Source organism: Pleurodeles waltl, chromosome 2_2 (assembly GCF_031143425.1).
Source record: "Pleurodeles waltl isolate 20211129_DDA chromosome 2_2, aPleWal1.hap1.20221129, whole genome shotgun sequence".
In the NCBI taxonomy this organism is placed as follows: Eukaryota; Metazoa; Chordata; class Amphibia; order Caudata; family Salamandridae; genus Pleurodeles; species Pleurodeles waltl.
In genome coordinates, this window is record NC_090439.1 from 476253718 (window position 1) to 476268790 (window position 15073).

Below are 15073 nucleotides of genomic sequence, written 5' to 3' on the forward strand. Positions count from 1 at the left end.
AAACCACATCGAACTGACAGGTCTAACACAAGTGTGTTTCCTTAACATGCGCAAGCTTTGACTTTTGATATGTGTTTTAAAAATGATTGTTTTAAAGCATGAACCATCCCTCCCACTTCTGCGCCCTGGCACCAGTGCATTAGTGACTTAAGAGACAAGTCATTTGTCATGTGCATCCTTTATGCGGCCATATTGTTATAGACAGGGCAATATTATAGCCTAATAAAATCAACACACTAGTTTTGGAACAGCTCATATTTTGAGTTCAAGTATTTGAACGTGATTTGATATATGATAATGAAGTAAAAAGATGTTCTGCCAAATGAAATATTTGCCTAAATTCACATCCTTTGGTTAAGTGGGGATTATCCCTAGGTTTCTCTTTCGAATTTGTACAAATCAGCCACTAAATTGGAATTTATTTGTCTCTCCTTTTTACTTCAAATGTTGATGCTTTGATTCTAACTCTTTGTCGAGAAGGGTAGAGTGTGGGTGGCAGGCAACAGCCACATAAAAGCTCGGGTTTGGGTTCAAAGATACACAAAGACCTCTAGCTGGGTCAGGCATCTGGCTCAAGCTTGACTCGAGCTTTCAGTGACTAGTGCACCTCTATGATGCAGGAGAGCACCTTCAAATATGCTAGTCTAACTCATGATTTTCAGGACAACATATGTGCCCATCTGACCAACTGCTGTTCTAAGGTAAAATTTCAGGGAGACAAATACACTTGTTCTTTAAAGGTAGAGGGCCTGTGTCTTCAGTGATTGCATACATCACATGTTACCTTTCTTTCTATGCTGGAAATAAAAGTCTACTTCCCCTTCGCATAGTATTTTGTTACACCTTGTACATCTTACTATTATTATTCTATAGGTTCCGCAATTCGCGTTTTATTTAACAGGGATGACTTAAGGCATGCATTATTGTGAGGACTTGTGACCTATTATTCCGAAGTTACTAACATTGTCAGTCATATGTTTGTTTCCTAAATCAGACCGCTGGTGTGTGCAGGATAGTGGTGGGATTCCTAAAAGTACTCTAGCTGCATTCTTCTAGATGACAGCAAACAAAATAAACACAGAAAAAATCCGGATTACTTTTGCTTTAAGCACTATTAAAAAGGAAAGGCTATGGTTCATGTTTTTATCTAGAAATGTGGATTTCTGTGTTTGCTACGCTGAAGTTCTACTTTAACAGACAGTGCCCGAATTAATACAATATTTACAATCCTGATGTTGTGGAGTTTCGTGAACAAATACTCTCCAGTCTTTAGAGATTTAAATTGTATTTTCATATTAGTAACCCATGACCATGCTGTGCGTCAGACCAGCGCATCCTGTATGTCACAAAAAAAATAACAAAGGAAGATGTGCATTGGGATTGCAAGTTACTGTTACCTTTATATTAGGAAAAGCTCCAGGATTTAAATGACTGGACGGTGACAATTGGGTTGCACAATCTCAAACACTTCTCAAATGAGATGCAACCAAGCTTTCTGAAACTCCTAAGGTATTATTTGGGTAAGGGGTTAATATTTGATGTATTACTAGCTCCAATGCTTACTTTAAGAGAGTAATTGCATTTAATGTGTGTCCCAAAATGTTATTATACCGGATTCTCTCCCGTAAACAATTTAGAAGATACCTTCCTGCTATTATCATAAATATAGTGGATGGCTCTAGCTCATCTTCCGAACTGAGATCCTGTGCCCTTTAGCCCTCACTGTTTGCAAGGCCTGTATTTTTCACAGGCAAGCTGATACAGTGTTTGCATCTCCACCCTCCAACTGGAATGCAGGCAATTCACTTCTAATGTCTGGGAACCTGCTCTTGTCCTCTAGCTTGTACTAATACAAACTAGAGGCTTCCAGATGATCCCACTCTTCTTTGTAATGAATACAGTGAGCAAAACCTAAGAATGAACATCAGAAGATATCTCCTCCATCATTTGCAGAATCCCTTTTTCAATGTGTACATTACTTGTCCATGTATTTTCTCACATTGCCATGATCTTTAGGTTAGTGCTTTTGTTTGAGCACAGCCTAAAAATGTAGATATTTCATGATGTGTGTCTAGCCATTACTTTTTCCTTCCGATCCTTAACCACTTCGCTGCCAGGCCTTTTCCCCCTCCTGTGCCAGGCCTTTTTTTGCCTATTTGGGGCAGTTCGCGCTTAGGCCCGCATAACTTTTTGTCCACATAAGCTAACCAAGCCAAATTTGCGTCCTTTTTTTCCAACATCCTAGGGATTCTGGAGGTACCCAGACTTTGTGAGTTCCCCTGAAAGAGGCCAAGAAATTGGCCAAAATACAGGGAAAATTTTGTTTTTTTAAAAAAAATTGGAAAAAGTGGCTGCAGAAGAAGGCTTGTGGTTTTTCCCCTGAAAATGGCATCAACAAAGGGTTTGCGGTGCTAAACTCAGCAGCTTCCCAGCTTTCAGGAACAGGCAGACTTGAATGAGAAAACCCAATTTTTCAACACAATTTTGGCATTTTTCTGGGACATACCCCATTTTTGCAATTTTTTGTGCTTTCAGCCTCCTTCCAGTCAGTGACAGAAATGGGCATGAAACCAATGCTGGATCCCAGAAACCTAAACATTTCTGAAACCTAGACAAAATTCTGAATTCAGCAAGGGGTCATTTGTGTAGATCCTACAAGGGTTTCCTACAGAAAATAACAACTGAAAAAGAAAAATATTGAAATTTAGGTGAAAAAAACATAAATGTTTCTCTACGTTTTACTCTGTAACTTTTCCCTGCAATGTCAGATTATCGAAAGCAATATACCGTTACGTCTGCTGGACTCCTCTGGTTGCAGGGATATATAGGGCTTGTAGGTTCATCAAGAACCCGAGGAACCCAGAGCCAATAAATGAGCTGCACCCTGACGTGCGTTTTCATTCTATAACGGGTATACAGCCATTCATTTGCTGAAATATAAAGAGTAAAAAATTGCTATCAAGAAAACCTTTGTATTTCCAAAAAGGGCACAAGATAAGGTGTTGAGGAGCAGTGGTTATTTGCACATCTCTGAATTCCGGGGTGACCATACTAGCATGTGAATTACAGGGCTTTTCTCAAATAGATGTCTTTTTTACACACTCTCCTATATTTGGAAGGAAAAAATGTAGAGAAAGACAAGGGGCAATAACACTTGTTTTGCTAATCTATGTTCCCCCAAGTCTCCCGATAAAAATGATACCTCACTTGTGTGGGTAGGCCTAGCGCCCGCGACAGGAAACGCCCCAAAGCGCAACGTGGACACATCCAAATTTTTGGAAGACAACAGAGGTGTTTTTTGCGAAGTGCCTACCTGTAGATTTTGGCCTCTAGCTCAGCCGGCACCTAGGGAAACCTACCAAACCTGTGCATTTCTGAAAACTAGAGACCTAGGGGAATCCAAGGAGGGGTGACTTGCGGGGCTCGGACCAGGTTCTGTTACCCAGAATCCTTTGCAAACCTCAAAATTTGGCTAAAAAAAACACATGTTCCTCACATTTCTGTGGCAGAAAGATCTGGAATCTGAGAGGAGCCACAAATTTCCTTTCACCCAGGGTTCCCCCAAGTCTCCCGATAAAAATGATACCTCACTTGTGTGGGTAGGCCTAGCGCCCGCAACAGGAAACGCCCCAAAGCGCAACGTGGACACATCCAAATTTTTGGAAGACAACAGAGGTGATTTTTGCGAAGTGCCTACCTGTAGATTTTGGCCTCTAGCTCAGCCGGCACCTAGGGAAACCTACCAAACCTGTGCATTTCTGAAAACTAGAGACCTAGGGGAATCCAAGGAGGGGTGACTTGCGGGGCTCGGACCAGGTTCTGTTACCCAGAATCCTTTGCAAACCTCAAAATTTGGCTAAAAAAACACATGTTCCTCACATTTCTGTGTCTGAAAGTTCTGGAATCTGAGAGGAGCCACAAATTTCCTTCCACCCAGCGTTGCCCCAAGTCTCCCGATAAAAATGATACCTCACTTGTGTGGGTAGGCCTAGTGCCGGCGACAGGAAACACCCCAAAGCGCAACGTGGACACATCCTAAATTTTGGAAAAAAACAGAGGTGTTTTTTGCGAAGTGCCTACCTGTAGATCTTGGCCTCTAGCTCAGCCGGCACCTAGGGAAACCTACCAAACCTGTGCATTTCTGAAAACTAGAGACCTAGGGGAATCCAAGGAGGGGTGACTTGCGGGGCTCGGACCAGGTTCTGTTACCCAAAATCCTTTGCAAACCTCAAAATTTGGCTAAAAAAACACATGTTCCTCACATTTCTGTGGCAGAAAGTTCTGGAATCTGAGAGGAGCTACAAATTTCCTTCCACCCAGCGTTCCCCCAAGTCTCCCGATAAAAATGATACCTCACTTGCGTGGGTAGGCCTAGCGCCGGCGACAGGAAACACCCCAAAGCGCAACATGGACACATCCTAAATTTTGGAAAAAAACAGAGGTGTTTTTTGCGAAGTGCCTACCTGTAGATTTTGGCCTCTAGCTCAGCCGGCACCTAGGGAAACCTACCAAACCTGTGCATTTCTGAAAACTAGAGACCTAGGGGAATCCAAGGAGGGGTGACTTGCGGGGCTCGGACCAGGTTCTGTTACCCAGAATCCTTTGCAAACCTCAAATTTTGGCTAAAAAAACATGTTTTCCTCACATTTCTGTGTCTGAAAGTTCTGGAATCTGAGAGGAGCCACAAATTTCCTTCCACCCAGCGTTGCCCCAAGTCTCCCGATAAAAATGATACCTCACTTGTGTGGGTAGGCCTAGTGCCGGCGACAGGAAACACCCCAAAGCGCAACGTGGACACATCCTAAATTTTGGAAAAAAACAGAGGTGTTTTTTGCGAAGTGCCTACCTGTAGATTTTGGCCTCTAGCTCAGCCGGCACCTAGGGAAACCTACCAAACCTGTGCATTTCTGAAAACTAGAGACCTAGGGGAATCCAAGGAGGGGTGACTTGCGGGGCTCGGGCCAGGTTCTGTTACCCAGAATCCTTTGCAAACCTCAAAATTTGGCTAAAAAAACACATGTTCCTCACATTTCTGTGGCAGAAAGTTCTGGAATCTGAGAGGAGCTACAAATTTCCTTCCACCCAGCATTCCCCCAAGTCTCCCGATAAAAATGATACCTCACTTGCGTGGGTAGGCCTAGCGCCGGCGACAGGAAACACCCCAAAGCGCAACATGGACACATCCTAAATTTTGGAAAAAAACAGAGGTGTTTTTTGCGAAGTGCCTACCTGTAGATTTTGGCCTCTAGCTCAGCCGGCACCTAGGGAAACCTACCAAACCTGTGCATTTCTGAAAACTAGAGACCTAGGGGAATTCAAGGAGGGGTGACTTGCGGGGCTCGGACCAGGTTCTGTTACCCAGAATCCTTTGCAAACCTCAAAATTTGGCTAAAAAAACACATGTTCCTCACATTTCTGTGGCAGAAAGTTCTGGAATCTGAGAGGAGCTACAAATTTCCTTCCACCCAGCGTTCCCCCAAGTCTCCCGATAAAAATGATACCTCACTTGCGTGGGTAGGCCTAGCGCCGGCGACAGGAAACACCCCAAAGCGCAACGTGGACACATCCTAAATTTTGGAAAAAAACAGAGGTGTTTTTTGCGAAGTGCCTACCTGTAGATTTTGGCCTCTAGCTCAGCCGGCACCTAGGGAAACCTACCAAACCTGTGCATTTCTGAAAACTAGAGACCTAGGGGAATCCAAGGAGGGGTGACTTGCGGGGCTCGGACCAGGTTCTGTTACCCAGAATCCTTTGCAAACCTCAAAATTTGGCTAAAAAAACACATGTTCCTCACATTTCTGTGGCAGAAAGTTCTGGAATCTGAGAGGAGCTACAAATTTCCTTCCACCCAGCGTTCCCCCAAGTCTCCCGATAAAAATGATACCTCACTTGCGTGGGTAGGCCTAGCGCCGGCGACAGGAAACACCCCAAAGCGCAATGTGGATACATCCTAAATTTTGGAAAAAAACAGAGGTGTTTTTTGCGAAGTGCCTACCTGTAGATTTTGGCCTCTAGCTCAGCCGGCACCTAGGGAAACCTACCAAACCTGTGCATTTCTGAAAACTAGAGACCTAGGGGAATCCAAGGAGGGGTGACTTGCGGGGCTCGGACCAGGTTCTGTTACCCAGAATCCTTTGCAAACCTCAAAATTTGGCTAATAAAACACATGTTCCTCACATTTCGGTGACAGAAAGTTCTGGAATCTAAGAGGAGCCACAAATTTCCTTCCACCCAGCGTTCCCCCAAGTCTCCCGATAAAAATGATACCTCACTTGTGTGGGTAGGCCTAGCGCCCGCGACAGGAAATGGCCCAAAACACAACCTGGACACATCACATTTTTTCATTGAAAACAGGGCCCACCTGTGGATTTTGGCCTCTAGCTCAGCCGGCACCTGGGGAAACCTAGCAAACCAGCGCATTTTTGAAAACTAGTAACCCAGGGGAATCCAAGATGGGGTGAATTGTGGGGCTCTGACCAGGTTCTGTTACCCAGAATCCTTTGCAAACCTCAAATTTTGGCTAAAAAAACATGTTTTCCTCACATTTCAGTGACAGAAAGTTCTGGAATCTGAGAGGAGCCACAAATTTCCTTCCACCTAGCGTTCCCCCAAGTCTCCCGATAAAAATGATACCTCACTGGTGTGGGTAGGCCTAGCGCCTGCGACAGGAAATGGCCCAAAACACAACGTGGACACATCACATTTTTTCATAGAAAACAGTGCCTACCTGTGGATTTTGGCCTCTAGCTCAGCCGGGCCCAGGGGGGGCAGAAATGGCCTAAAATAAATTTGTCCCCCAACCCCCCTGCCCCCCCGGGAGCGACCCTTGCCTATGGGGTTGCCCCCCCCCTTGCGTGACATTGGTGCCAAAAAAAAAATCCCCGGTGCCTAGTGGTTTCTGCCCCCCTTGGGGGCAGATTGACCTACAATCGGCCAATCTGCCCCCAAGGGGGGCAGAAATGGTCTAAATACAATTTGCCCCCCAGGGGAGCGACCCTTGCCTAATGGGTCGCTCCCCATCTCTACAAAAACAAACAAACAAAAAAAAAACACAAAAAAAACAATTTGCCCTGGCGCCTAGAGGTTTCTGCCCCCCCGGGGGCAGATCGGCCTAATACCAATATGCCGATCTGCCCCCAGGGGGGGCAGAAATGGCCTAAAATAAATTTGCCCCCCCAACCCCCCCGGGGAGCGACCCTTGCCTGCAAGGTCGCTCCCCTTGCGTGACGGCGCAAAAAAAAGATCCCTGGTGCCTAGTGGTTGACCTACAATCGGCCAATCTGCCTCCAAGGGGGGCAGAAATGGTCTAAATACAATTTGCCCCCTATGGGAGCGACCCTTGCCTAATGCGTCGCTCCCCATCTCTAAAAAAACAAACAAACAAAAACAAAACCCACACAAAAAAAAATGTGCCCTGGCGCCTAAAGGTTAGATCGGCCTAATACCAATAGGCCGATCTGCCCCCAGGGGGGCAGAAATGGCCTAAAATAAATTTGCCCCCCCACCCCCCCCGGGGAGCGACCCTTGCCTGCAAGGTCGCTCCCCTTGCGTGACGGCGCAAAAAAAAGATCCCTGGTGCCTAGTGGTTTCTGCCCCCATTGGGGGCAGATTGACCTACAATCGGCCAATCTGCCCCCAAAGGGGGCAGAAATGGTCTAAATACAATTTGCCCCCCAGGGGAGCGACCCTTGCCTAATGCGTCGCTCCCCATCTCTAAAAAAACAAACAAACAAAAACAAAACCCACACAAAAAAAAATTTGCCCTGGCGCCTAAAGGTTTCTGCCCCCCCCGGGGGCAGATCGGCCTAATACCAATAGGCCGATCTGCCCCCAGGGGGGCAGAAATGGCCTAAAATAAATTTGCCCCCCCACCCCTCCCGGGGAGCGACCTTTGCCTGCAAGGTCGCTCCCCTTGCGTGAAGGCGCAAAAAAAAGATCCCTGGTGCCTAGTGGTTTCTGCCCCCATTGGGGGCAGATTGACCTACAATCGGCCAATCTGCCCCCAAAGGGGGCAGAAATGGTCTAAATACAATTTGCCCCCCAGGGGAGCGACCCTTGCCTAATGCGTCGCTCCCCATCTCTAAAAAAACAAACAAAAAAAAAACAAAAAAAAAAAAACTATTTGCCCAGGCGCCTAGAGGTTTCTGCCCCCCCCTGTGGGCAGATCGGCCTAATACCAATAGGCCGATCTGCCCCCAGGGGGGGCAGAAATGGCCTAAAATAAATTTGCCCCCCTCACCCCCCCCGGGGAGCGACCCTTGCCTACAAGGTCGCTCCCCTTGCGTGACGGCGCAAAAAAAAGATCCCTGGTGCCTAGTGGTTTCTGCCCCCCTTGGGGGCAGATTGACCTACAATCGGCCAATCTGCCCCCAAGGGGGGCAGAAATGGTCTAAATACAATTTGCCCCCCAGGGGAGCGACCCTTGCCTAATGCGTCGCTCCCCATCTCTAAAAAAACAAACAAACAAAAAAAAAACACAAGAAAACTATTTGCCCAGGCGCCTAGAGGTTTCTGCCCCCCCTGTGGGCAGATCGGCCTAATACTAATAGGCCGATCTGCCCCCAGGGGTGGCAGAAATGGCCTAAAATAAATTTGCCCCCCTCACCCCCCCCGGGGAGCGACCCTTGCCTACAAGGTCGCTCCCCTTGCGTGACGGCGCAAAAAAAAGATCCCTGGTGCCTAGTGGTTTCTGCCCCCCTTGGGGGCAGATTGACCTACAATAGGCCAATCTGCCCCCAAGGGGGGCATAAATGGTCTAAATACAATTTGCCCCCCAGGGGAGCGACCCTTGCCTAAGGGGACGCTCCCCATCTGTAAAACACAACAACAACAAAAATCCCTGGTGCCTAGTGGTTTCTGCCCCCCGTGGGGGCAGATCGGCCTAATAAAAATAGGCTGATCTGCCCCCATGGGGGGCAGAAATGGCCTAAAATAAATTTGCCCCCCATGGGAACGACCCTTGCCTAAGGGGTCGCTCCCCTTACGTGAAAAACAAACAAACAAAAAAACTCCCTGGTGTCTAGTGGTTTCTGCCCCCCTTGGGGGCAGATTGGCCTCATAAAAATAAGCCAATCTGCCCCCAAAGGGGGCAGAAATGGCCTAAATATAATTTCCCCCCTATGGGAGCGACCCTTGCCTAAGGGGTCGCATCCCACACCTAAAACACAAAAGAAAACAAATCAAAAAAAAAAAAGTATCCCTGGTGTCTAGAGGTTTCTGCCCCCCCTGGGGGCAGAAAAGGCCTTAAAAAAAAATGACCCCCTGGGAGCGACCCTTGCCCAAGGGGTTGCTCCCTTCTGTCAATTTCATCTAAAAAAAAAAAAATCCCTGGTGTCTAGTGGGGTTTCAAAAGCCGGATTGCAAGCAATCCGGCTTTTGAAACCCTCGGAGAGACTTCAAAGGGAAGGAAATACATTTCCTTCCCTTTGAAGCCCCTTCGGGCCTCCCCCACGTGATCGAAAGAGAAATGCTGAGCATTTCTCTTTTGATCGCGCTGGAAGCTCTGCTTCCAGTGCGATGGGGGAGGTTGTGTGATTGTCAGCGCGCGCGCGCGCGCTGACGTCACAGGGGGGGTGGGGGGGGGGTGTCGGGGGTTGAAGGGGAAGGGATTCCCCTGTCAGCCCTGACCTAGGGGGGTGGGGGGGCGGCCCTCGGGAGGAGCGCTAGCGCTTCTCCCGAGGGAAGCATTCAGGACGTAATGGTTACGTCCATGGCGCCACACGGGCGCTGCCATGGACGTAACCATTACGTCCGTGGCGGGGAAGGGGTTAACAGAACAGCTTACCTGGCAGGAGTGGTAGTCTAGCATTAACCTAGTAGTGGACAGACTGATTGCCTCATTCTAGTGTTTTATAAAAGTATCTACTATAGCACTGTCTGCACATGTAAATAATGTTGTTTCTTTCTATACTCGCACATTCTCAATCTGCATGCAGCTTAAATATATCTGCTGTATCACTAGAATCTGGCATGAAAAACTGAGCTTTACTTAAAACTTATGAATGCCATCCCTCCATTTTTCTTTAAAATGGCCCCCTCCTTCCCTTTGATTCTCTGCATGCCTCTTCTTTAGGAGCACAGCCTACTGTCACACGAGTGTTTGCCCTAATCTCTTCTATTGTATGTCTGCAAATTGCCCACAACTCATTTACAAGAACATAGCATTTCTTCCCTCTGAAAATCATACCCCTCAAACCAAAAATACCTATTTTTTTCTCTAGCTCATCTGTTAATCCCGCCAAGCATGTGCATGAGCTCACATATCTCTCTCCCCCACTAATTATTTAATCCACCACAAAGAAACTTGAGCGAATGCAAGGAATGGTTTGCTTGGGCACACCTGAACAATCCCAGTATCAAACATTAACCAGTAATACTGGACTTACCACTACTCTTGGGTTCTGGAGCAGTGTGGCGTCCTCATAAAGTGCTTCAACACCCTGGGGTAGAAAGTGATATTTATATACAATTACTATATGTAAATTCAAGAAGTGCACTGTACAAAAACCTCTTGTGTTTGATTTAACAGACTATAATGTTGCTCCTCCTGTACGATTCTAGTCCACAAATAGGTTTGTAACAACTGATTAGTTCACTAGTGTCAATTTTGTTATGGCATAGGTGCAGTAATGTGGCAGATAAAGCCACTATGAGGGGCCAGGCTCAAACCTTTCTCTGGACCCAGAACCGGGATAAGCTGACCCAGATCACTAAGCTTGAGGTGTGCATCGTGGATATGTAGTGCCAACTCTGGCTGGAACCCTCTATGAATCAAAAACGCCAGCAGAATTTGGCCAGGCCTCCCTGCACCACTTCTCCCTTGAGGAAGCGCAGCAGTGCTGGAAGGCATTGGTGCAACAGGTTGATGAGTGGGGAGACAAAGTGGCAAACTGCTCTACTGGCTGCCCACCCATGATCTGACATCTAGAATAGTCCCTGAAATAGTGGATTCAGCTGGTTTCCACTGGTGCACTGAGCTGGAAATTGCAGCAACATTTGTGGCATTTTACCAGCACCTTTACACCCACCATCTGCCTCCACCAGTCAAGCGTGGTCACCCGATCCTCAGGGATATTCCTTTGCTGTGACTCCTCCCTACACTCTACTCAGACTTAGAGGAGGCCTTAACACTGGTTGAAAGTGTGTCCACAGTGGCTGCTATGAAATATGGGAAAACTCCCAGGCCCGATGGGTTCCCACTTGAATACTAGGGGAAATACAGTGACGTGCTCAGTCCATTTCTACTAAACCTGTTTCTTTCCCTTTAGGCAGAGGCACCCAGCAGGGTTGCCTCATCACTCTCATTGTTTTTGCCCTAGCTATTGAACCCCTTGCATATCTCATTTGCATTGTTGCACCGATATGGGGGTGACAGTGGGCTGACCGGGTTGAAGACAAATTACACTAGCAGAGGATGATATCTTTCTCTTTCTCAGGAACCTGCATCCATCGGGACCCTGCATGTTGGAGATCCTCTCCCTCTATGAAATGGCCTCTGGGCTTTGCATAAATTGGAATAAGTCTCTTCTTGTTCCAGTCCATGGGGACCGCCTCAGGGTTGACTGGTAAGAGTCCATACCCATTCAGAGGTTGAGCTTCCAATATCTTGGCCTTAATATCTCTACAGACCCGGACCAAACCTGGCACCTCAACCTGGTGCCCTGCGTCCGTAATATGAAGTACAGCCTTCAGAAGTGGGACCAACTTCTGCTTAGTGTGCTGAGAAGAGACAGGCCTTATTTAAGATAATGATTCTCCCTCGGTCCCACTATACCCTCCAACACTTCTCATGTGATATCCCACATAACTGGTTTCAGACGCTCAATAGTATCATCAGCATTTTCCTGTGGGTGAACTGCTGCCCTCATATAGCTTGCAGTAGACACCAACGATGGTGGTCTTAGGATGGCGGATGTCCAGGTCTACTGTAGAGTGTCTCAGATAGTGGCCATTAATGACTGGCTAGCCAGGGGTTGGGATGATCAGGCCTATCAGCTGGAACTTACTGGCCTGGGCCTGGATGCCAGCTTGTGGTTGTTCTAGGGCAGTCCAGTGCCCCATCATCTTCCGTGTTTGACTGTAGTGGTTATTAAGGTGTGGCAGGTGGCATTGCACTTTAAGGGGTGGGATAGAACACTCACATAGCTTTCTCTCTTGTGGTATGGGTGCTGGCTGTACCACATGGCCAAACTTGAGGGCTTTAGGGCGTGGGACAGGATTGGGCTCACTACCCTCAGGGACGTCTGGCATGGCAAACACCTCTTCTCCTTCCAAAACCTGCAACAGCACTTATTCTTAGTACAGTCCCAATTTTATAAATACCTACAGCTGCACCACACCCTTTCCTTATCACCTGCGATATTCTACCAACCTCTCCTAATTCAGCTACCTCAGGTCTAAGGTGCTTATGGGTCATCTCAGTAAGGGGACGATGTCCTGTATCTACTGCACGCTAGTCAATAATGCTCCTGAATAGTGCTTTCCGCTAAGCAGAAGTAGGAGGAGTGGGTGGGCAGCTGTGCCATGCCCTAGCCTATTACTGTGAGATTCCACCAACCTCCCCGAATTCACTCACCTCCAGGCTAAGGTGCTTATGGATCATCTTGGTAAGGAAGAGATTTCCTGTATCTATTCCACTGTAGTCATTAGTGCCTTAAAGGAGTTCCTTTCCCTTAAGCAGAAGTTCCCAGGTAGCAGTGGCACAACAAAACTTGAGGGGGACCCTTTGCAAAGTACCTGGAGGGGGTTCCCTTCCCCCTGGGCACAGTCAGGGGCCTGTTGCCCGTGTTCATTGTACTGTGCTGATGGGGCCGCCCCGCGCACCACAGGGGTTGCAGGGGCCTTTGTTACACCACTGCCATGTAGGTGGGCCTTCTGGAGGACATGGACTGGCTGGACATTTGTGCAGCACCTCAGGAGATCGTCATCTCCTCCGGGTTATGGCTAACCCAGCTGTATTACTTGCATGCCTCCTACCTCACTTGTGGCATGCAGGAAAACTCTCACAGCCCATCTGCTTTTGCTGCTCTGATTGGTACGCTGACTTCTTTCATGTGGTTTGGTCCTGCACCCGGCTGCAGAGATTTTGGCTTGAAATTAAGGAGACCCTTTCCTGAGTTCTAGACAAAGAGATGGATTTGTCCCAGAGAGTTGGCCTTCTGGGCATCCTGAAGATGATAGGACATCATGCTTAACAGATCTTGGTGAGGGTGGCTACCCTGGTCGCAAAGAGGGACATAGCCTGTAGGTGGAAATCCGCTCATGCTCCCACTCTGGCAGTCTGACGGAAGAGTGTAGACTGGTGTGCTGTGATGGAAGGGCTGGTTTAACAAGCATGGGGATGCCTGCAGAAACACAATAAGATCTGAAGGAAGTGGTGGGTATACTTTGGACTAAGGTCTACCAAGAGTTGAGATTGCTGTCTCGTACTGTCCTGTTGTTGATGGATGCAATAACCAATCTTTTATGTACTACACTTGAAACTGTGTATTTTCTGTGTTCTGTTTGCAAAATAAAACAAATAAAATTAAAGTATGAAAAAATCTACCACTTTTAATACACCCACAATATGGCCATCTTTGTAGTGTAGCTAGACTCTAAGGGCCATATGTAGTAAAGCATTTTCCCATAGACACAGAATGGGTAAAACCTTTTGATACTTCTGGCCCTACGTTTCTAATTATATTGTTGCTGTCTAGATCAGTTCTGAGAAAATGGAAAATGCAATTGGATGGATATAATACTTAAACAGGCGTTTCCAGTCAGTACTCGTCACGGTTGTTATTATTCACGTTCAGGCGTGGCCCATCCTTTAGGGCGGAGGGGCCACCCCCCCACCTTTTGCCCCTCATGAAGAGTGGCTGTCAGGCTGAACAAAGGTCAGCCTGACAGACACTCTTCATGTTCAGGTCAGGCAGCCAAGAGCAGACATGCGTGATTTGCGCAGACTCCTGGCTGCCTGAACTGAACTGCTGGGCTGAAGAGGTCACAGCTCCTGTGGGCATGACCTCCTCGGCTCAGCAAAGGTGCCTTGAGGCCCTCTCCTGGGTGACGAGGGAAGCGTCACCCATTGACTTCAACCTGGGCGCTTCAAGTGTAAGCCCTGAGGCGGTCAGGGCGAGTGTCAATCAGTGACACCTCGTCACAGAGTGGGGTGGGGGCAGCAGTCTCACTGTCCCCATCCCTCTCTGTGATGAAATTGGAACTGCTGCCTTCCCTCATTGGCTGACCTACCCTCCTGGGACCTCCGAGGCTGAAGGTAAGTGTGTGTGTGTAGGATCTTTTTAAATGAATGTTTGGTGCTTGCATGCATGTTTGAATGTTGATGAGTGTTGTTAATGGATGTGCGTGCGTGTGTGTGAAAGTGTGAGTGTGCTTCCCGCCCGCCCCCTCCCTCCTAAAACTGCCGGTCGCCACTGTTCACGTTTTACTTCCACACTAGAGTACAAAGAATGAGGCACTGCCCAGGAATCCATGTTCAACAATATTGTGCTATTTCTAGTACTAATGTTCATGTTAAAGAGGCAGAATCCTATGAAAAGTATTCCTTTTAGCAATGGTCAAATCTTGATTAGTGTGCATGTTTGCTTATTTTTTAATCTTCAAATATGTCCAGTAACATATGTGTGCGTTCATTAATGTTAATGTATTATTCAGACCAAATAAAATAATTGAATTGTACTTGTGTAAGGACGTCCATTTGCTTATTTAATATAATATTGCGACTTACTCCGATGTTTCCGTAAAATTGACCCTTTGTCCTGAATTTTCACACTCACAGTCCAGAATTTGCCTCCATGGCAGCTGGTTACCATAAATCCGCAGAACCCCTCTCTTTTTGCTCCTTACAATACCAGTCTTGGTCTGAGCCTTCTTACAAAATAGCAAATCCCATGCAGGTTATACTTCGCATAGTATAAAGATTAATTTTTACTTACAGTACAGTAAAAACTCAAAAATACTATGGAAATGTACTTTGTCCAACGTTTGTGTGTATCACAGTATCAGTCTGCATTGTTTATTTGTCTTTATTTTTCACACGCCAGGTAGTTGTGGGTGGCACACAGGTTGCCAG